The following is a 19,581-nucleotide window of genomic DNA, read 5'->3' as shown; positions in this document are numbered from 1 at the left end:
TAAGTTAGTATTCCATGTCAGTACTGCTAAAAATATTCTCTGGGTTGTACCTTTGTTATACTGTGTGATCATATATTCCTCATAAAGCATTACACCAAGAAAAACCAATCCCAGGAGCTCCCAGAACCCTTCCAGGCCATTGACCTGATCCATATTCTGGAGTCCAGGAGAAGCTGACTTGCTCAGACATTGCCCTTCTGCAGGAAAAAAGAAGGTAGCATGTCTCTGCCCTCCATCGAAGGGGTGTTTCAGAGCAGCAGCTGAAGCTCCGTAAGAAGGCTACCAACAGCGGCTGCATCCTAAATCATTAGATGGATGACAACTGGCCTAATCTGCACCGCTGGGCCTCCTTGCTGCAAATAGCCTGGCTTATATCAACCACTCTTTTTACAATGTGAAGAGCAACTACTTCAGAATTATTGAAGTACAATACATAGGGAGAAGAAAAGCTACCGGTACATCATCAGGAACCACCGCTGGAGCACAGCTGTTCTTTATGAACCAGAATAAAAGCAATCCTGTCTCTTCCCAAGGACCCCCCTCTCCCGCACACCTTGGTTAGCAGTATGCTTCACAGAACCCCACTCCTGAAAGACCTTCTCCAGTAGCTTTCTCGGAACAATGCTGCTCCAGTTTGTCTGTTTGGAATTTATTTTTTTTTTTAAAAAACCTCCCTCTGCTACAATTAAGACTGCAAAAAAAGAGAAGGCGCAGACATTAATTTTGCACTGCAAGGGACCAAGTCAAGTCAATTAACAATAAAGTATTAATACTGCAAGCCAGTGTTTAATTTGTTGCCTTATTCACAGAAGAAAAAGGAGTTATAAACAAGTCAACTAGCAACAAAAATGTCACTGCTAACACGGAATTTGAGCTTAACAAAAAAACTCACGTAACAGCAAAAGAACAGATTTTAGGAGAACTAAAATAAACAGAAGCATTCTATTTTTTAAACAAAGTTCTTAAAAGTGTAAACAGTGGCTTCTTGTGATGGGGTCTTCCCATATTCTGCTTATTCTGCTTCTGTTCATAGACGAGTAGAATATTGATTCTGCAGACATAGCTTTCTCCTGAATTATAAATATGATAATGCTTATGTACATCTACATTTATAAAAGTTTATATATACTATAACTTAAGAAGAAAAAGAATTAATAAAAGTGAGCACAGGTTACACAGAATGCTGTATCCATTCTGGTAAACACAGGGAATAATTTTTTGTTTTCAGAGTGACATGTCTGTCATTTTCTCTGACACAAAGTAGAAGTTTATCTGAAAAAGAACATTTGTTTGCATCTTTAAATCTGACTGTAGGTAAAAGCAGAGCATACATCAATTCATGCTCAAAATAAAAATTCTCTAACTGGAAATGAAGGGGCAGTAATTATTTTTTTCTGAATACCTTTTTCTTCAGCTTTAAAGTAGTACCAAAACTATTGTTCCATTGCTGTAATGTAACAGATTTACACATGACAAACAATAATTTACACTGGCATTATGGAAGTCCAGAACAAGCATATCATGGAGCATGTTTACAGCATGACACCCAGAAATCTAACTCTGAAATTTCCATGCTTTTAATGGAAGCAACGTAGCTCACTCCACAAATTCAACTTATTGCTCTGAATTTCAAGATTAGCAGTATTTAGTCTAAAAAAAATTTTTTTTTAAGTGCTTAATTTATCTTACATATGAACTTAGATTCACTCAATCCTTGGCACTCCAGGTACAATCCTATAACATGGAAATACAAAATAATGTAGTGAAGACTGTTTCATCCCTTCGGAAACAAAAGGGCAGAGAACAGTCAAGCAAAGACTGGAAGTAAATAGCATTATAATAGGCCATTCCACTCCACTGGTAGGAGTTTGAGCTTAATTACCCAGCAGTTTGGATTCCAATGTGTAGTTTTCCTTTTAGTAAAGCAGCATACATCACTATGCTTCAGTATAAGGCCTGAGAATATTGAAGGATAATCCCCGATAGCTAGAAAAGAAGGGACACTTCAGTCGCTGCTGCAATATAATCCACATACGTACTTTGCAATTTATGTCCAAGAGTTCATACCCATCTCAGATTTGATTAAATGCTTTTATTTGGTTCATCCAATTTAAAGAATCACATGAAAGTTTATTGTTCATTTGGACAGCTCATTTTATAGTGTTAGACATAAACACTAGGAGAGGGACGCAAACCTGTTTATCAGCAAGAAGGAAACTATGTCCAATTACTTGCGACTACTGCTCTCTACGCCCAAATTTGTTTAACCCAGCTATTCCAGTTAGGTCAGCTGGCTGTTAAAAGAAACATTTAACAGTGCAGATTGGCAGTACTGCCACAGTAAAATTGGTGGTTAATGCTAACCATAAATTAGGCAAAGGCCCTTTTAAAGTCACCATTGATTTTTAATTACAAAATTAATTTATCTGGACTGAAGGTACCAATAAAGTTCCCATTGTTGGTATTACAGTTGTGGAACTAGCAGAAGCCTTCTGAGCACCTGGTCTTAGCAGACAAGTAGTCCCAACCCTTACAGAACTCCAGTGGAAACAAACAGGTTTGATTTAATGTTGAATAACTCTCTGACAGCAAGGGTTCAGAAAACCCACTGTTTGTAATGGACCATTATCTTCTGAGGGTCTATTATTGCTATAATTTGTCTGCTAGCATTAGCCATGAACATGGTCTCTTTTTTGATAGAAATCCAGTACTCTCAAAAGAGGCCTGTTTCCTGCTTGGCTCTGCTATGTCTTTAACAGAGAAATATACTGAAACTCACAGGGAGTTGCTTGGCCCATACATAATTTGCCCAACAGAAGTAGGGGGCCATGCACTTTGAACCACACATATAGTAGATCTAACATTTCCATCAACATCAGTGTTTGCTTGTTTGCTGCGCATAGACTGCTCATATCAATGCACATGTGGAAAATCCAGGGTGCTCTGACAAAGCGTTGGGTTTGGGGAAAGATGATGAAGCACATATGTGAGAGCTGTGGACAGATTTAGGATTTCCAAATATCAGGAAGTCCACAAACACAGATGCAAAATCCTCTTTAAGAAAGACTTGCCATGATTTTAATTAGGTATTTGTTGAAAGTGAATAATGCTGATAACCACAGTATTTGAGTATTTCCATGCAACAGTCAGCAAAAACTGTCCTATTTTCATAATGCACAAAGAAATAAGAGTCAATTTTATTATCAAGGTTAACAGTCACTTTCTGCTATATGCAACAGTAACATTGAGATCAAAAGATAAAAAGGTGGTATATGATTAAAAAGATATATTTTTTTTTTTCTTCTCGGGATTGGAGGTGGTACACATTATCCAAGACTTACATAAGTAGTCTCATGTGAGTCCTTGGATTTGCAGAAAAACCCTGCAACCAAATCTGCTCTTGGGTAACTTCAAACTTTAGCACTGTATTTAAAAGTTCTTGACTACATGTCAAATACAACAGATTTAATTTCATCAGCACTGAGCAAACGCAGGAAGTAACTTCATTTCCCACTCAGATTCCAAACCGTATCTTTGGCAATTTTTGAAGCTCCCTTCTCTTTAAAAGAACCATTAGGATTCAGTGAACCTGCGCTTTGGGAAAACTGTGGGTGGGTTTCCAGTTAAAAACACAAATCATTTCAAAGCATTTACAAGTTTACTTTCCACTTCAGTTTTCCCAGGGAGATGAGAAAAGGGGATTTTTAAGACAAAGTTATGCATCCATAATACTAAATGGTTTCAGCATCTTAAACTGTAGTGATGTTCCAGCTGAATTAAGGATGCACAGCTATAAAGTTTTAAAGGTCTTCAAAGACCTTTGTGTCCAGAACTCCTATGGACTTCAGCAAGTCATGATTTGGCTTTTCAGTTTTCTGTAAGCTGCTTTATAGGAAACAAATTATTTATACGAGTCTCAGGAGCATTGGTGAAAAAAGTATTAAGCTTGATCAAATATGTTTTTTCCATCCCTCACTTAACACCTCTCAATCAATGTCAGCAGTATTGCAATTGATTTAATTTTGTGTCAGTCACTCCAAATATTATTCAAAGATTTTTCTCAGATACGGTTCCTCAAGTGGGAATCTGGGCAAGGAAGTCTTTGGGATTTTTTTTTTTTTTTTAATGTCAAAAAACAAAGAATGGCAAGAACTCACGCTCATGATCAATTTTAATACCCCTAATACACAGATGAGAAAAAAATATATACATATATTCTCAATGCCCCTCAAATAGATTCCCCCCCCCCAGTATATTTTGGTATATATAACAATTAAAAAGGAAATAGAATCAACTGTTTGAAAGAGAATAGAATCAACTATTAAAATGAAAAGAGACTATCACACAGTCTATTAGCTCCCAGTATTTCATAAACTGCTAAGCTTGTCTCCCAGCACTGGAGAAGTTTTTATAAAAAAGGAAGGGGAAGAAGCAGCAGGTGAAAACTCTAACCACACTCTTTTTCTAGAAGTGCATTGAATTTATCAGCTGGAGAAAATCGTTAATTATAAACAAGTAAACCAAAACAAGTCTGAAGAAAAATAACAAAGCCAGGTTTAATAACTCAGAAGTTGCTCATCCTCTGTAATATTCAGTACAAGTTTAAGCAAAAGACAAAATCAAACACTGTACTGACCCCTACCACTTATTTTCTCTCCAGTACAAGTTCCAATGAAGGCATCAAATGCTATCTGATCTCTAACAATAGCTAAAAAAAAATGAGACATAACAAATAAAGACAATTACATTAGCAGAACTGTAAACTGATTTTTTTAAATTAGTTATCTCATGGGGACAGGCATGGACCATGAGGAAGGCTCTACAGAAACTTACACTAAGCAGAACCCCTCTTTCAATTAAGCTCATTTGTTTATGCTATTTGGAGGGCTGGGAAAAAAGGGAATAGGAACACAACAAACTGACATCCTACTCTAGGTGTCAGAACACTTTTATGGCCTGTGTGGGGTCAAGTTCCAACAGGGAAACTGCACTGGATGAGGTCTGTGTAAGTAGAACTTCACAGGTTAGCATGACTCCGGTTACAGCACATTCACGTTGTCTTTCCTCCTGTTCTTTATTGCTCCATGAATCAGACACAGTATGTCAACAGGACACAGGTCTAGCTTGTTATCTGCATCAGCACATAAGGAATGGTCAGCAGGCAGTTGCATTACATCAGAGATGTGTAAGATACAGACCCAATTGCTGCACAGTCATGAGGAGGGAGGAAACAAATTAATTGATCTCTTGTGTAATACTTAACAAGCCCAACTGTAGTTACTAAATCATGCTATAGTTTAAACTGCCGTCACCAAAGTGCAAACAACATGCACTTGTTATTTTAATACTCACAAGAAGGTGTGTGGCTGGAATATCACTGCTGCAGTAGCCAATCGCAGAAGGATAAAGATGTGTATGATAATCATTCCCTTCTGCTTGGCTGATTAACCTTTACAGATGCCTCTCAAAGTAGAACTTCCCCACAAACCTTTTCTGTGTCAACTAAGAGTTTTTGTCTTTTTCATTTTTTTCTAACCATAGATAGGTCTAACAATCTAGTGCAGCCCCTGTGATACAGCCACAGTCACAGTGGCACAGGAACAGAGGCCAGGAACTAGCTTCCTGAGCCAGCTTCATCATCAAAGAAAACTTGATATACACCTGGAGCACTAAAAATCTGTTAAGAGAAACATTGATATTGACTTAATTAAAGTGTCTTAACAGTTGTCTTTATGAAAGCATGAGAATCTTCAATACTGAAGAATGGCCATGAATTTCTACCTCAAAACCACTTTTGGTAAGCTCTGCATCTTACTGTTTAGCCCTTCTCTAAGCTACTGTTGGGATATATGTCAAAAACAGTATTCTAGAAGAGCTGCCAATTTAGAGTATAGCTACTTTAATCAGTTCTGGTTTGCCTAATTCAGTCTAAATGCAGTCTGAGCTTGTGACACACTTTCAGCTGGGAGAAAAAACAAGACCAAGCTGGAATTCTTGAAAGACTGATTAACCTTCCAGAGAGTCTGGCCCCACCTAAGTACAAATCAATAGGAGGTTAAAAAAGAAATATGAACCTTAAAATTAAATCAATGGGTCTTTGGAAGAGTACTGTTGAAAGAAAGTTTAGATTTTCTAAGTAAATGTACTGTTTCCACGGATCTGGTATTTTTGAGTTTACTGTTTCCTTTACAGTTAATGGTTTTATGACAAAAATCTCAATTACATGAGTAAAAATGTAGCTTCTTTTGCAGATTCAGCATATAAGTTCACAAAGATACTAATGACAGCCATCAAAACCAACAGGCTGTCCATACCTAAGTACATTTAGACATGATATACTTTTACAAGTTAGGAAAAATTTCAGACCACTCCTTCTAAATATAGATCACAGACAACCAAGTACAAGGACAGTTAATTTTTTTAATGTATTTTTCATACAGAGTACTTAGTCTGATTGAAATCTTCACAATTAAACGAGGAGGCTATTTTCTGCAAAACTCAATCTGTCTATCAGTTAAATATGATTCCTCTTGTTAGAAACTTGACAGATAACCAGGACCTATAATATTACAACCTTTACTAACATTCTACAGCCAAAGACAGATTATCTTATGCTTCATGTTAAAAATAGATTCGTATGATATTAATCTTTCAATTGTGCTACACCGCAGATCTCGCTGCTGACCTTGCCATTATTACAATAACATGCCAGTCCTCTGACTTTCTCCCTGCTGAGAGTCCAACTGTGTAAACTGTTTTGTTCAAAACATACTGCTGAGAGGAAAAAGGCACACTTTTCCCTCCACAAGCTAATAGGCAAATTGAGTAACTCCAGAGCAGTTACTCAAATGTCTAAACAGTATTTCTTCTAGGGACACATTGTGTAGAATTAAATTTTCAGCAAATTAACATCAGGTATTGGTTGTACCTTCAGCAACTCCTACACGGTTTTTATCCTCACAGTAGGCAAGGACCTGGCATAGTCTTCTCTTCCTGTTCAATACAGCTCTCCCTCTTAGCCAAGCAGATGCATCTTCGTAATAAATCAGTTGATGTTGTTAAACATTTTTTTCATTTTAATCAGACTACAATTTTTCTTCCACCAAAATGAATAGTGTAATCTTAAAGTTTAGATCAAAAGACCAACTGCAAATTCTCCAATCTCTTATGAAATACTATCTTCATAAAACTTTTCATTTAAAATGCTATTGAAAGTATTTTAAAATGGTTTCACAGATCATTTACCTTGGTTTCACAGACAAGGAGCAATTTGCAAGATTCTGTCCAGAAACCACCGCTCTCAGATCAGTACCCATCAAAATTTGAAAGTTTAAGAAACTAGTTATTCAAGAACATGATTCCAGGGTCCAGTAAAACTCAACAGGACCGGTTTTGGTCTAGATCTAATGTTAAATCTTCTATTGCAGATTTTAAAAGCCTATGTGTGATCCGGCTTAATCAAGTCCTCTCCTTAACAATACGAAAACACACAAAAAAGGTGTTTATACCTAGCATATAGTGCTTTCTCATTTGAGTTGCTTAGAGGAGGGAATTCATGCATGATTTTTGTAACTCTACAGGTTTCTTAAGAGAAGTATGAGCTTGTATTTTCAATTAATTTACTCAATATGCACTATTACTATGTAAAAGTAATTCTTCTCTGTAATGACTGACCAAATAAATCTTAACAGCTGAATTTGCAAATCAGTTTATGTCAACAGCTTTGCCATGTCAATAAATACAGCACGAAGCTAGGAGCAAGGATTATTAGCCATCTTCTGCTGTCACTTACCTGAGTATAGCTACATAACTTGCCTGAAACAATCAGGCAAGATTTACACTCAGCAGTCTAGAACAAAAAGGACCTAATGTATCATAGCTGTCATCAGGTAAATGAGAAGAATCTAACATGTCTTGAAGAAAAGAAAAAAAAAAAACAAAGAGAGAATTCCCTTTTGAATCACAGGAATATAATCTGTAATCTTGAAAGTTTACAGTAAAGTAGCTAGCAAACCTTGAGAAAGTAACTTTGAATTCTGAATTAGTGAGGTGATTTCATCAAAGCTTACTATCTTTCTGCACATTGACATAGTTAAACGTAATTGCTGGCTCTCAGCTGTGCTTAAATGGATGGGTAAATGGATAGCTTCCAACAGAGTGCTGTCATCCTACCAGTGAAATTAAAGCATCTTGCCTCTAGCAATGTATACCATTGTGATATTCATGACAAGATGTGAACTGTTTCCTCAACATCACGTAAACAGGTTTTAGCAGGGATGTGTCAAAGTCTCACACTGAAACTTAGCATCAGAACAAACTTTTCTATTTTAGTCTCCCATGGCAAATTAAGAGTTAATACTATTCTGGAAAAAAAGCCACAAAACTGAAAAATACTCCATTTTAAATAGGCTTAATCTGTCAGCAGTAGACAAAGTCAAAACTCATTTTCATCTAAAAATGTCTTTCAGATTCTGTAAGTACCATACTATGTACGTAAGCTATCATACCTGTCATATCAAGAGCTGGTATTTTAATATTCATGCGATTCCTTACTTTTATGTTCCAATGGTATTGCCTTGAAGGCAGATGAAGTAACACACATAGGTATCTTGCATAAAACCTTCTCTGCAGGCAGAAGGTAGTACCATTACTTAATATATGGTGCTAAAGCAACATGCTATGCCCTACAGAGAAGATAAAGATGTTGACCCAATGCTGTAGATGTCGCAGTTTATGGGTACAAAGAAAATCTCAGCACAGTGCTTACTACTGTGATTAGTTCTTTTGAATTCAATGAAATCCTTTGGAAGAGTAAGCAGTGTGCTCACTGTAAGTACAGAGCATTACTTTAGACACCTGATATAATGAAACATTGAAATGGAAAGATGAAAAGAATAGAGGCATACCCAGTGTGCTAGGAAACAAGTTGTCTTACCAAGTTGCATATTATATCTGTATTTCCGAAGTTATATAGTCATAGTTATAATTTTTCAATAAATGCATGCTTAGTAGGACTTGCAAGAGGCATGCAAATCAAGTAAAAAAGATGGACACTCAAGATAAGTACTTAAAGGCTTTAGGCATTTGTATCTGAAACTGAAGAAAAAGAACGAGTATCCCAAGCTCGTTCTCTTTTTAGTACTTAAAGCAGGAAACCAACAGCTGTAATAAAGCAAATTTAACTTAATTTTTTAACCATTATAAAGCTGTACTTCAGATTGGGAAACTTCAAGCAGAGTTACATAGAAGAAAGAACAACTAGCTCTAAAGCATGTCTGATAGGGAGTGGAAAATGCTTTTGAAAAAAACAACTAGAGTTTCTGGGTTCTGTCTCAGATAATTCACCTTCAGTTTAATGAGTGCACCAGAAAAAATGGAGCTGCTGGAAGACACCTAAGGGACTCTTCCAGGATACAATCAAATTCAGACTGGCTTATGAATACAGAGAGTAAACTTACCATACCTACAACCCACACACATTACTGAAGAATTCTAATGATTTTATGCTTGTATAACCCTCTCCAGGATCCTAGTTGTGAGTGTTAAGGAGAAAAAAACCCTAACTTTGACTGCCAGATGGATATGACATGCCTCACTGGTACCCTGGGTGCTTCTGACAATCTGCCTGTACTGTCTACCTGCTTCTTAACAACTATTTTCTCTAAGACAAATGCAGCCAGGTATTTAAGGTCAGCTCTCTACTTCAAAAAGATAACTGTCCCATCTGCTCAAGCAGCTGAGTAACTTGACTGTGTATGACCTGCTAGGTATACTGTTTTATCATTACAATACCAAAGAGAGAGAGAGAGGTGTCAAAAGATCTTTGTTACTGCTATTCAAACATTTGCATCTGAGCAAAGATGTTTACTTTCAGAATAATAATTTGAGACCAGAGAATCAGTGTCCCACTATATCAGAAAAACTCAAACATAATGTTCTTTAAATAAAGAGAGGCTAAATACTTAATTTCTAGTAAAGGAGGTTAATCTTATTTACAATCTTTATTTTTGGTCAGAAGTGATCATCAATTCAGAAGATCTGAAATGTAAATTAAGTTTATTCAACAAGGTAAAGCATTGCTGGGAAGAAAAGCAGCATTGCTATTATTACCCTGTGGCTGACTACCCACAGATCCATGCAACTTGCAGCAATACCATATTGAAATTTGCTATCAGATCATTCTGTGTGTTTTCAGGTTAGGAGTGGCCGATTTACTTATCTGTGTCGTCTGATCCTAGAAAAGTGGACAGTTTCTAACACAGAGGATCGGAGCTCCTTATCACACTTACACCTGCTCCCTCTATACAAATCAAAACGAAGCCATGTCAGTACAACACTGATACACATTGTTCATTGTCAGCACTGTTTAATGATTCCACTTCAATGTTGGCTGCCAGCCGTCATGCCAAAATGGAAAACACACTCAACATTTTTATTCTAGTAATACTGTTGTGTACTTTTCTCTTCCTGGTGCAAAAACATCTAAGGAATTATGTCTATAGTACACAACAACAATGAAAGACAATTTGCAGAGTAGTTTTATTTACCTTTAAAATCCTCAGTTTATTTGGAAAGGAAACTGGAATTGATATTTTCAGTTACATTTTCCAAAAATAGTACATTGTATCAAGTGTGTTCTGTACATTAAATAAAAAACATGTTCGATTTATTTTAAATTAATTCACTGTTCAGTAACTGAAGGCCTCTTTCCAGAAAGTAGAATTGTATACATAAAATGCATAACAGAAAGACTATTCTATTTATTAAGTTGAAGGTTGGGGTAACTTTTGAACATTTATTACAAAAAAAATAGGTACCTTACAGCTATTTTCCACTATGCACTAGAAAAGTCAAGTACTTTGGTAAAAACAGAACTCTGTTTTCCTATCACCTATCCTATAAAAACATAATTTAAAATAAACTAATATTTTACATCCTGTCCTTTTTCTAGCTAAAAGGAATAGAAGTAGTGCCAATATTCTTACTTTGAATGAAAAAAAAAGTTTGTTCTATGTAACATTAAAGTATTTTATGATGTAATAATACATACATAAGTTACAGCAATGTGTAGTTTTAGATTGAGAAATTAGGTGATCTGGTGCATTTTCAGTGGGATACATAATTGTGTACCTAAATCCCATCTAGCATTAATACAAGTAGAGTACGTGCCTGAAGTTAGACACATACTTTAACTGAAAAAGTGTATTCAAACACAAGTACAATAATGTCAAACGTGAAATATTTACCTATACCCTACATGTACCCTCCTGTGATAGGGTCTCTTCCAATATCTGTACTGTCTAAACTGGCATAGAATTATAAAATGACACCTGAAATTTTTCATACAACTTCTCGTGCTTACAGAAGCACAAATCTGAAAGCAGAACTTGTTTCTCAGATCTTACCAAGACATGAAAACTACTCCCAGAAGACTTCTTGCAGCGTATGGTTGGATGACTTCTCTGGCAAAACACCTTCACACTGCTACTTTAACTTCCAGCAGAGATTTTATTCCCTTGACTAGGACACATAACCAAGCCACCGTCCTTCTTGCTCATTCAATAAAGCAATTCCTTTGCACAGTTGGCCAGTCCTTACCACATTAACCATAACCAGTAATCCTAGAGCTGGGGCCATAGCAGTAGACTGAAGCACAACTACGCAAATACTAGGTGCAAATGTACGTATCCATGCATTGCACAACTGGCCCTAGCCTTAGACTAGCAAGCATACCAGCCAACTTCTGTTGCCCGGTTAGGACAGAGACAGGCACATGTCAGTTAGGAGACAGAATAATTTCTCTCTTAATTGCTACCTCCCAACACATCATCACTGAACTTTAAACTGGAAGAGAAGATAGGAGGAAAGATTGACCAGTCACCTGTTCTCAACTGGCAAGCACCAGCATAGCCTCCTAGCTACACCATGGCCCAGATCAGTGTTCCTTCTCAGCCCTGTTGCTCCTGGAGAATAACCTGCTTGACTTTCTGCAAGCAAGAGCAGAAACATAGCATCACAGAGGCACCTACACGGTACCATCTCCCAGCTACTAACTAGCACACAGGGAGGACACGCTCCCTTAGAGGCTGGCTCTTGCAACATCTTGCTCTGATAGACTTTCCCAGCACAGTCAGAATGGACAGTAGAGAAGTGCTGTCAAGGTGAAATTATTTGCATGGCTTGGTTCATGTTGAGAGGGGAGAGAAGGCCTAATTGCTGGTGTAAACACACCCTAAGGCTTTGTTCCTAGCACCTTGCCGTGAGCAAGAGCAAGTCCTGTCTAGCAAGTAATTAATACCCTAAGGGAAACCACAGTGGACTCCATCACAGTTCTGCACTGTATTTCCCTCATTAACACCAACTTCCACTGACTTTCAGGGAGCAGATAAGTAGATCCAATATTCCCATATTTGTTTAAGACAGAGAACCAGTAGAAAAATCTCACTTATGCCTGGCTAGACATAATTAAGAATTGCCCAGATAAACTAAGACTCAGGTCACCTAGCCAAGATAAGATGCTTTTGGATTCCAGCATTAAGGAACTTTATGCCTTAAATAGTTATCAAAAAGCCAAATTGAATTTATTTCATTTCAACTAAGTTTCACAGAAAACAACTCACACACTCATATCTGCATTAGATTACAGCTGCTTCAAAAACTGAGGAAAAGTTTGAGATGTGCAGTTGTATCAAATCACTAACAATGAATTTGGACACTCCAGGGTGGGAGTTTTAAAAAAAAGCCAAACCCTGATCTTTACTGGGTCAGGAATTTTTCTGAGAATCGTAAACCCCATTAAGATCACTGCAACCCAAGACCTTTTTTGTAGCTTTACATCTTCAACATAATACATAAAATAACACTAGCCCTAGACCTTAACTTGCTCCATGAGACAACAAATACAACATTGTTAATTAGATGGTTTACGTATATGTGGGTTGACACAGGCATTCTTGGGTTAGGTCTGGTCCAGTGATAGCAGACAAAGGATTAAATCATAAACCGATAACAGACTTGTACTAAAAGCAAACCATTTCCAGTGGATTTCTGAACAACTTTCCTTATAACCTGCTCCTTTACTTTAAGCATAATATGTAGTTATATAATTACAGTCTAAATTGTAAATTAGGTTTGTTTGCCATAAAATCATATATGGATATTTCTAACCAAAGTAAGTTGTTGTTGTTGTTGTTGTTGTGATAAAACTGAAATATGTGAAGTTAGTCTTTATAAGAAGTTTTATACTACTTAACTTCATTGCTAGTTAGCTATTTTGTTTGGGAAAGATCAACACACACACAAAAAAGCCTGCAAGATGTGTACAATTATGTGTCTTATTTAAAAATTTTACCTTCACTGCAGTTGTGAGCACATCCCAAGCATTTGTTACATAACTAATCCCTGAGTTCTCTTACATAAGAAATCCCTGAATCCCAATCACATTAGATACATACTACATATATTTTTTCCACATAACCACACACCTGACATTTGCAAAATCTGGCTGAACATTTTTCATCTTATATCCCTATTTATTTAAAAATACATGCTGCTTTTCAATATTCACATTATCGTGAATTTTTAAAAATACACTTCTCTCTTTCCTCACTCCCTGTTTTTTTGTTATGCCTAATTTAAATTAGTTTTTAAATCTGCAGCGTAGATTATCTCATTTATGACATTCATATATACATGCTCACACATATGTGATTAATGCATTCTAGAGAAAATAAAAAAAAAATCTTAGCATAAAATTACTTATGAATCTCCTGAAACACCGTGAGCCAATTACATTTATTTTTACATATTCTATATTTCTATGTGTGTACACACACACTTTCACCATAGCAAAGATATCATGAAGAGTACAAAGAAAGCCATCCTTTTATGCTGTTCACCTAAAACACATCGCTGTCTGCCAAATGGAACTTGGTCATTAAACACCAATTAATTTAATGTCATTGAATTTGACTGCAGGTTGTGCAGACTGCAAGTAAGCACGTTTGTAAAAATAGCACATTTACAGATAAGAAAGTTCCAGAATATATATATATATACACACATATATATTTATTATACACCAGATTTGCTGAGGAAAATGGTTTGGGCTTTATATTTAAGTTGCACAGCCATAGCTTCTAGAACAGGTCAAAACTGCCAAACTGCCCTCATTCATTTCACCTCTAATTCTTCCCCATGTGCGTATCTGCCACACATACTAAACAAGGCAAGATGTAAAGTCTTTTTTGGTGACACTTTCACTACATTACGTGATTACATACTATCATACATATTGCGGGTAGCAATACAATTCTCAGGTTTATAGCAAGTATGTATTCTTTAAGCTTTCACTTTTCACCACTTTAAGTCTAAGCTGAAAAAAAGTTGCATATAATTCTTGTGCATTTTTTTCCAAAAAAAAGTGCTAAATGAGTATTAAGAGCAACTGTAATAACAGACACATCATGAACCAGTAGAGTTGTACCCTGATGCTTCACTAGAACTCTGCAGCAATGAGCCACACAAACTAGATAGAATCACAGAACCATTTAGGTTGGAAAAGACCTTTAAGATCATTGACTCCAACTGTAAACCTGACACTGCCAAGTCCACCACTAAACCATGTCCTTAAGTGTCACATCTACATGTCTTCTGAGTACCTCCAGGGACATATAAACCTATTTCCTAGACAGGAAAGAGATTTGCATATCATCCAGAACAGGACAATATGTGGTCATTTTCCTCTGGCAACATCTGTTTCAGGAGGGTCCAGCTGTTTTGTCCCCTTCCCCAGCCCCCCCCCCCAACTCTTTAAGGTGGGCATGTACTTTAATTTGTATTACATGTAGTGGCAGACAACTACAAAACAGAAGTGGAATTGGTCTTTTGTCCAAAAGGTATACAGAGTACAGACAGACAAATGTATGATAGAGCCATACAATTCACCAAATTCAAGAATAATAATTCTTACTAATAATCTGTCATTCTTACCACAACTCTCAGCAAAGATTTAATGGTTAGGCTGTAGAAAGGTCTCGTATTATGAAGACCTCATTACTTTTATGGAATACCACAGCATAAAAGAAGAATCATAAATAATTACAACTAAATTACATATGTGAAAATAAATAGACCATAGAATATTTTGTGATGGTGTCCTTGATTATTTATGGTGTTAGTTCACTTACTTTCTGGGAGTCTTACTTACCAGCATGAAATATCCATGTATCAAAACCTTGCGCAATTTGTCCGACAAGGGGTTTGTACTCAACATGAGCTAGCACTATCATTTTGCATCTTATGTCTACTCTTTTCAGAATCTAGTACTCTGACCCCAAACTTTAATGTCAATTTAAGGGCACAACCAGATCCTCAATATCAGCTGGGATAAGAATATACACTGGCAATATTTTAAGAAGAAGAAAAATTGTTTTTGGAAATAATGCCTTAACACAAAGTCATAATCATAGCACTAGCTTCAATAACATCACAGGCAGTACAAAATTGGATCTCATGAATCACACTGTAGCTTACTGCATAATCATATTGTCATGCATAAAAATAATGCAATATAAACTGAGCCCATAACTTAAGTACTGCAGCTGGTCCTCTCTACCGGCAGACAATATGACCTTCATAACAGGGTTAGAAAATGACCAGCAGACACCACAAAACGATTTTTGAAGCAGCTGACTATGAACAGAACACTGTAAATCTAGATAGTAAGTTATGCACAAACACTTTATCTTGAAAACATCATTAGGTTGGCATTTTTTATTCAATAGGAGAAATTAATGTTTTGATTTGCTTTTCTTTCCAGTGAAATATAATAAACATACACATACATTCTTAAAGAAAACTATAAAGCAGGTAGAGGAAAAAGCAACATGTTAATTACAGGTTGATAGACTCTATTATTTATACACAATTACAAAGTTCCAGAAATTAAGCTGAGCATTGCCATACGGAAGAGTCAAACCAGTACTCAAAGTTATGGTCCATTTATTGTTACACTAATGGCTACAGTCTCAATAGCAGAAGCTTACATCTCTCTGTTGTTGACACTCTGATATTTATAACCATCCACCTTTTCAAAGCAGCTACCAGATATGGAGGGGTCAAATCAAGAAGCTACAGAGCACCTATTTGAAGTCACTACAAATTCTTCAGTGGCAATGTTCTATAGCTTATTGTATAATGTCCAAGCATTCAGAGTCTGGTTCTTTTCTTCTCTTCCCTTATCCCCACCCCAAAAAATATAGCATGTTCAACCGAGGCATAAAATAAAGCTGAAAACTCCTCCAGTGAATTGCAGGCATAGAAATAGATATAGCACAATTTGGCTGCTGCCCAACTCGGGAACAAAAGACGTGCTTGACTTAAAATACACAATTCAAACACTGTTAAACTTCAGGAAAGTTTCAGTCCTATCCCCACAACTTTAACATAGTCAGTGGCCTTATGATTTAAACATGATTTTATTCTAAGATCTGCTTAACTGCAGACAGCTTCACACTATTGGGAAATCAGTAATTTAATACTAATTAAAAAAAAAAAAGTCTGGCAAAAGACTTTTAAGTCATTGCGTAATACAGTGTTCAAAAAAGGAAGAGGAAGACCATGCTTCTATTATGTAATTAAAACAATACTATAAGCAAATTTCTCTGCAATTTTAATAGGACAATAGTAAAAGACCTAAGAAGCAGTCATTCAGGAACATGACATTCTTAGTATAGTCCTCTCTCAAGGCCTTCAGAGTTTATTTTTATGTAAATTTGCAAAGAAAACTAAGCACTAGACTACACATGGGAAAAAAAGGCAAAGACTAAACTAAATCTGGAAAATTTAGAATGCATGTAATAGAGAATTGATTACAATTTTTAGTTGGTAGTGAGTACAACAAGCAAAATAATAAAGAAATTGTACGTTAATCTTAAATTTGCACTGCTTATAGGAGGTGTATTTTTCTAAATACCTCAGTGGCTAAATGTAAATTGTACTTATTCAAATGTCTTACATTTTAGGATGTGAGAATCCTGTTAATTGTCCTGTTCTCTCTAAAGGTAGCATTATAAACCATGTTAAATTAGAGGAAGATTGGTACACTGCAAGATAATTTTAACACCATCCTGTAGCTAAATTTGTCTCTTATACATGAGTCTAAATCACAAGTTCTTTGAAGCAAATGGACAGCACAGTACACTGAAAGAGCAGAAAAAAGTGGCCTTCCAAACAAATGCTAATAAAATGCAGTTTAACCTACCTAAGGCAAAAATACGATATACATTTATATATAATATGTTATTACCAAGAAAAAAACCCACAAATTTAAATTGGTAACACAAAGTACTAAATTTAAGAATATTCATCCACTTTTGAAAAGCAGCCTTTCAGAGCTAGTGATAAGGGGAGACAGGCATACAATTGCTGCTAAACAATAGTAAAAAGGAACTATAGCTTTAAGACAGAATACAGAGACTATATTTTGAATTCAAACTCAGAACGTGTAAGCTACAGTTTGAACCTGGTCAATCTCAACAGACTGAACACCACTGTTGTTTTATAAAGTTCCAACAAAATTATAATAAAAATATATTTCTCATATACCACTTTGTCACAGACAAGGATTGCCAGTATTGTACAAACTTAAATACCTAAGATCTTTTAAATATTATTAAAGGAGCCATTTAGCCATCACTGCTACCCCTCTTCATATTTTTCTCCTGTTTAAAAAAAAGTGTCATTAAAGGCTCACACAGCATAAATGAAATGTGTAATGCTGCAGCAAATCAATAGAAGAGCTAGGCATAGAATGCAGACCTCCTGGCACTAAATCATTTCTCTCACTAGACCATGTCTCTGATTTCAGCAAGTTACATTTTATACTCCTAGCTAGTCACTAAGCTTTAAATGAAAATCCCACACATTTGTAAATTCCTTGGGCAGCCAGGTTCCTCCATGGCATACTCCAAGGCTGCTAGGAGCAGTCTGCCAAGCACACTCTAGGAACAGAAGTTTAACAGGGTGGACACACACTGCAGGAGTTAAAGGGCAGACTGAAGACAGGAAAATTCACAAACTCAGAATGCCTGGACACCAGTTTAATCATGGCAAGTGAATGCACATCAGTATAATGCAGCCAGACACTGCCTCCGCTTCAGAGATCCAGCCTAATATTTACAAAGATACCAAGCCAGACTTATCCAGCCCAGCCCCCATGTCCTAAATATACCATCCCAAACCTTCCCAATCACCTCTCTCTGTCTCTGGAAGCTCCCCATACCAACAGCCTCAGCAGCTTCTGAGCACAAGATTCTTAGCCAGAGTCTGAAATTGTTGTCAGTCACTGCTAAATCATATGCTAGGCTCTAGCCACAAGCTACCAACCCTTCACAAAGCTAAGCAGTCTGAACAGGCTGGTTAAGAAGGCATGTCCAAAAGACTCTGGCTTGCTCCTCAATAAAAACTCCACCTTTGCAAAGTCTTTAGTTATCACCAGTCCAAACAAAGCATTTAAATGCTCTTAAATCAGACTTTCATCAGAGGTGTTTAATGCATTAGTTGCAGTAATTCCCCCTAAGTATCTTCTTCACTGAGGGAGACAAATTAAAGTTTATCTAGTTCTAGAAGTCCTTCTGATAACTTTGGTGACTTGGAAGTGCCTGAGGTTCTACATTTTAATTGGGTAACCACTGGACATCATCCAGAAGACTCAGTTTAAAACACCTTGAATATACAGCATTAAGTGGACATTACAAGGAAGCTGAACTAGCAGCTGTTCCTCTTCTCCCTAGTCTACTACAGGATGGAAGTACAAGGCCTGAGTACTATTACACACTAGCATTATAAAATTTAAATGTCTGCTCCAATAAAGCCTCTTCTATAAGAGGATTTTAGCTACCCACATAAGGTGGCAAAAATTGCAGTAGGCATAGCTTGTCCTTGCTTGAAACTACATAAAACTCTCCCATACTACAAATCATTTACACTAATGTAAGGTGGAATCTCAAGGTAGATGAGGCTTGATTGTATCTTCAAACAACTTAAATTAATAATTTCTGTAGCTTATCCCATCTTGTGCATTTGTGATAATTTTGTAGATCCAGCTTTCCTGTTAGGTACCATTTACACATACCAAGGGTTGTTTAGAATGAATCTTCAGTAGAGAGTCTCTGCTCAATTATACCACCCCGGCTTCTCTTTCTTTGATAACACGAGAGAAAGCTTAGGACCAAACGTTAGAGTTCTGATGAGGTTTTTTTGTTTGTTTGTTTCTTTTGTAAGAGTAAGTCAATTTACTTTAGGAACGTGTAAAAGATTAATGGTGCATCAGTAATAATATTTTGCTTTTCCATGTGCTTAACCCTGCTTATCTTTCTTTGGACAACAGGTTGCATTACTCACAAAAATCAGGACCTTGAAACTCAAGATAGACATTGTCTTACTGTCACTTCTCCAGAAAAATCTATACTAGCATCAGAAAAGGGCTATTGTCTTCTGAAATGGGGGAAGATGAAAAAAGCAAGAAGAGGATTGATCAAATAGCAAAAAGCATTCAAGAACAAAAACATTCTCTGAGAA

The 19,581-nt window shown here is 36.4% G+C and overlaps 1 protein-coding gene across 8 annotated transcripts in view; it reads right to left on the bottom strand.

The window, feature by feature from the left end:
• Positions 1 to 19,581, bottom strand: part of ARVCF (ARVCF delta catenin family member) — a 291,719-nt gene that overhangs the window by 224,815 nt on the left and 47,323 nt on the right. The window contains exon 1 of one of the 8 annotated variants that reach the window (XM_052796917.1): positions 11,882 to 11,899. The exons of the other annotated variants lie outside the window; for them this stretch is intronic. The gene's annotated coding sequence lies outside the window, so the exon portion shown is untranslated. Of the gene's footprint in view, positions 1 to 11,881; positions 11,900 to 19,581 lie in introns of those variants that run through there. 8 annotated transcript variants of the gene reach the window in all.

Source organism: Harpia harpyja, chromosome 9 (genome assembly GCF_026419915.1).
Source record: "Harpia harpyja isolate bHarHar1 chromosome 9, bHarHar1 primary haplotype, whole genome shotgun sequence".
In the NCBI taxonomy this organism is placed as follows: Eukaryota; Metazoa; Chordata; class Aves; order Accipitriformes; family Accipitridae; genus Harpia; species Harpia harpyja.
This window is presented reverse-complemented; position numbering and strand designations above follow the sequence as displayed.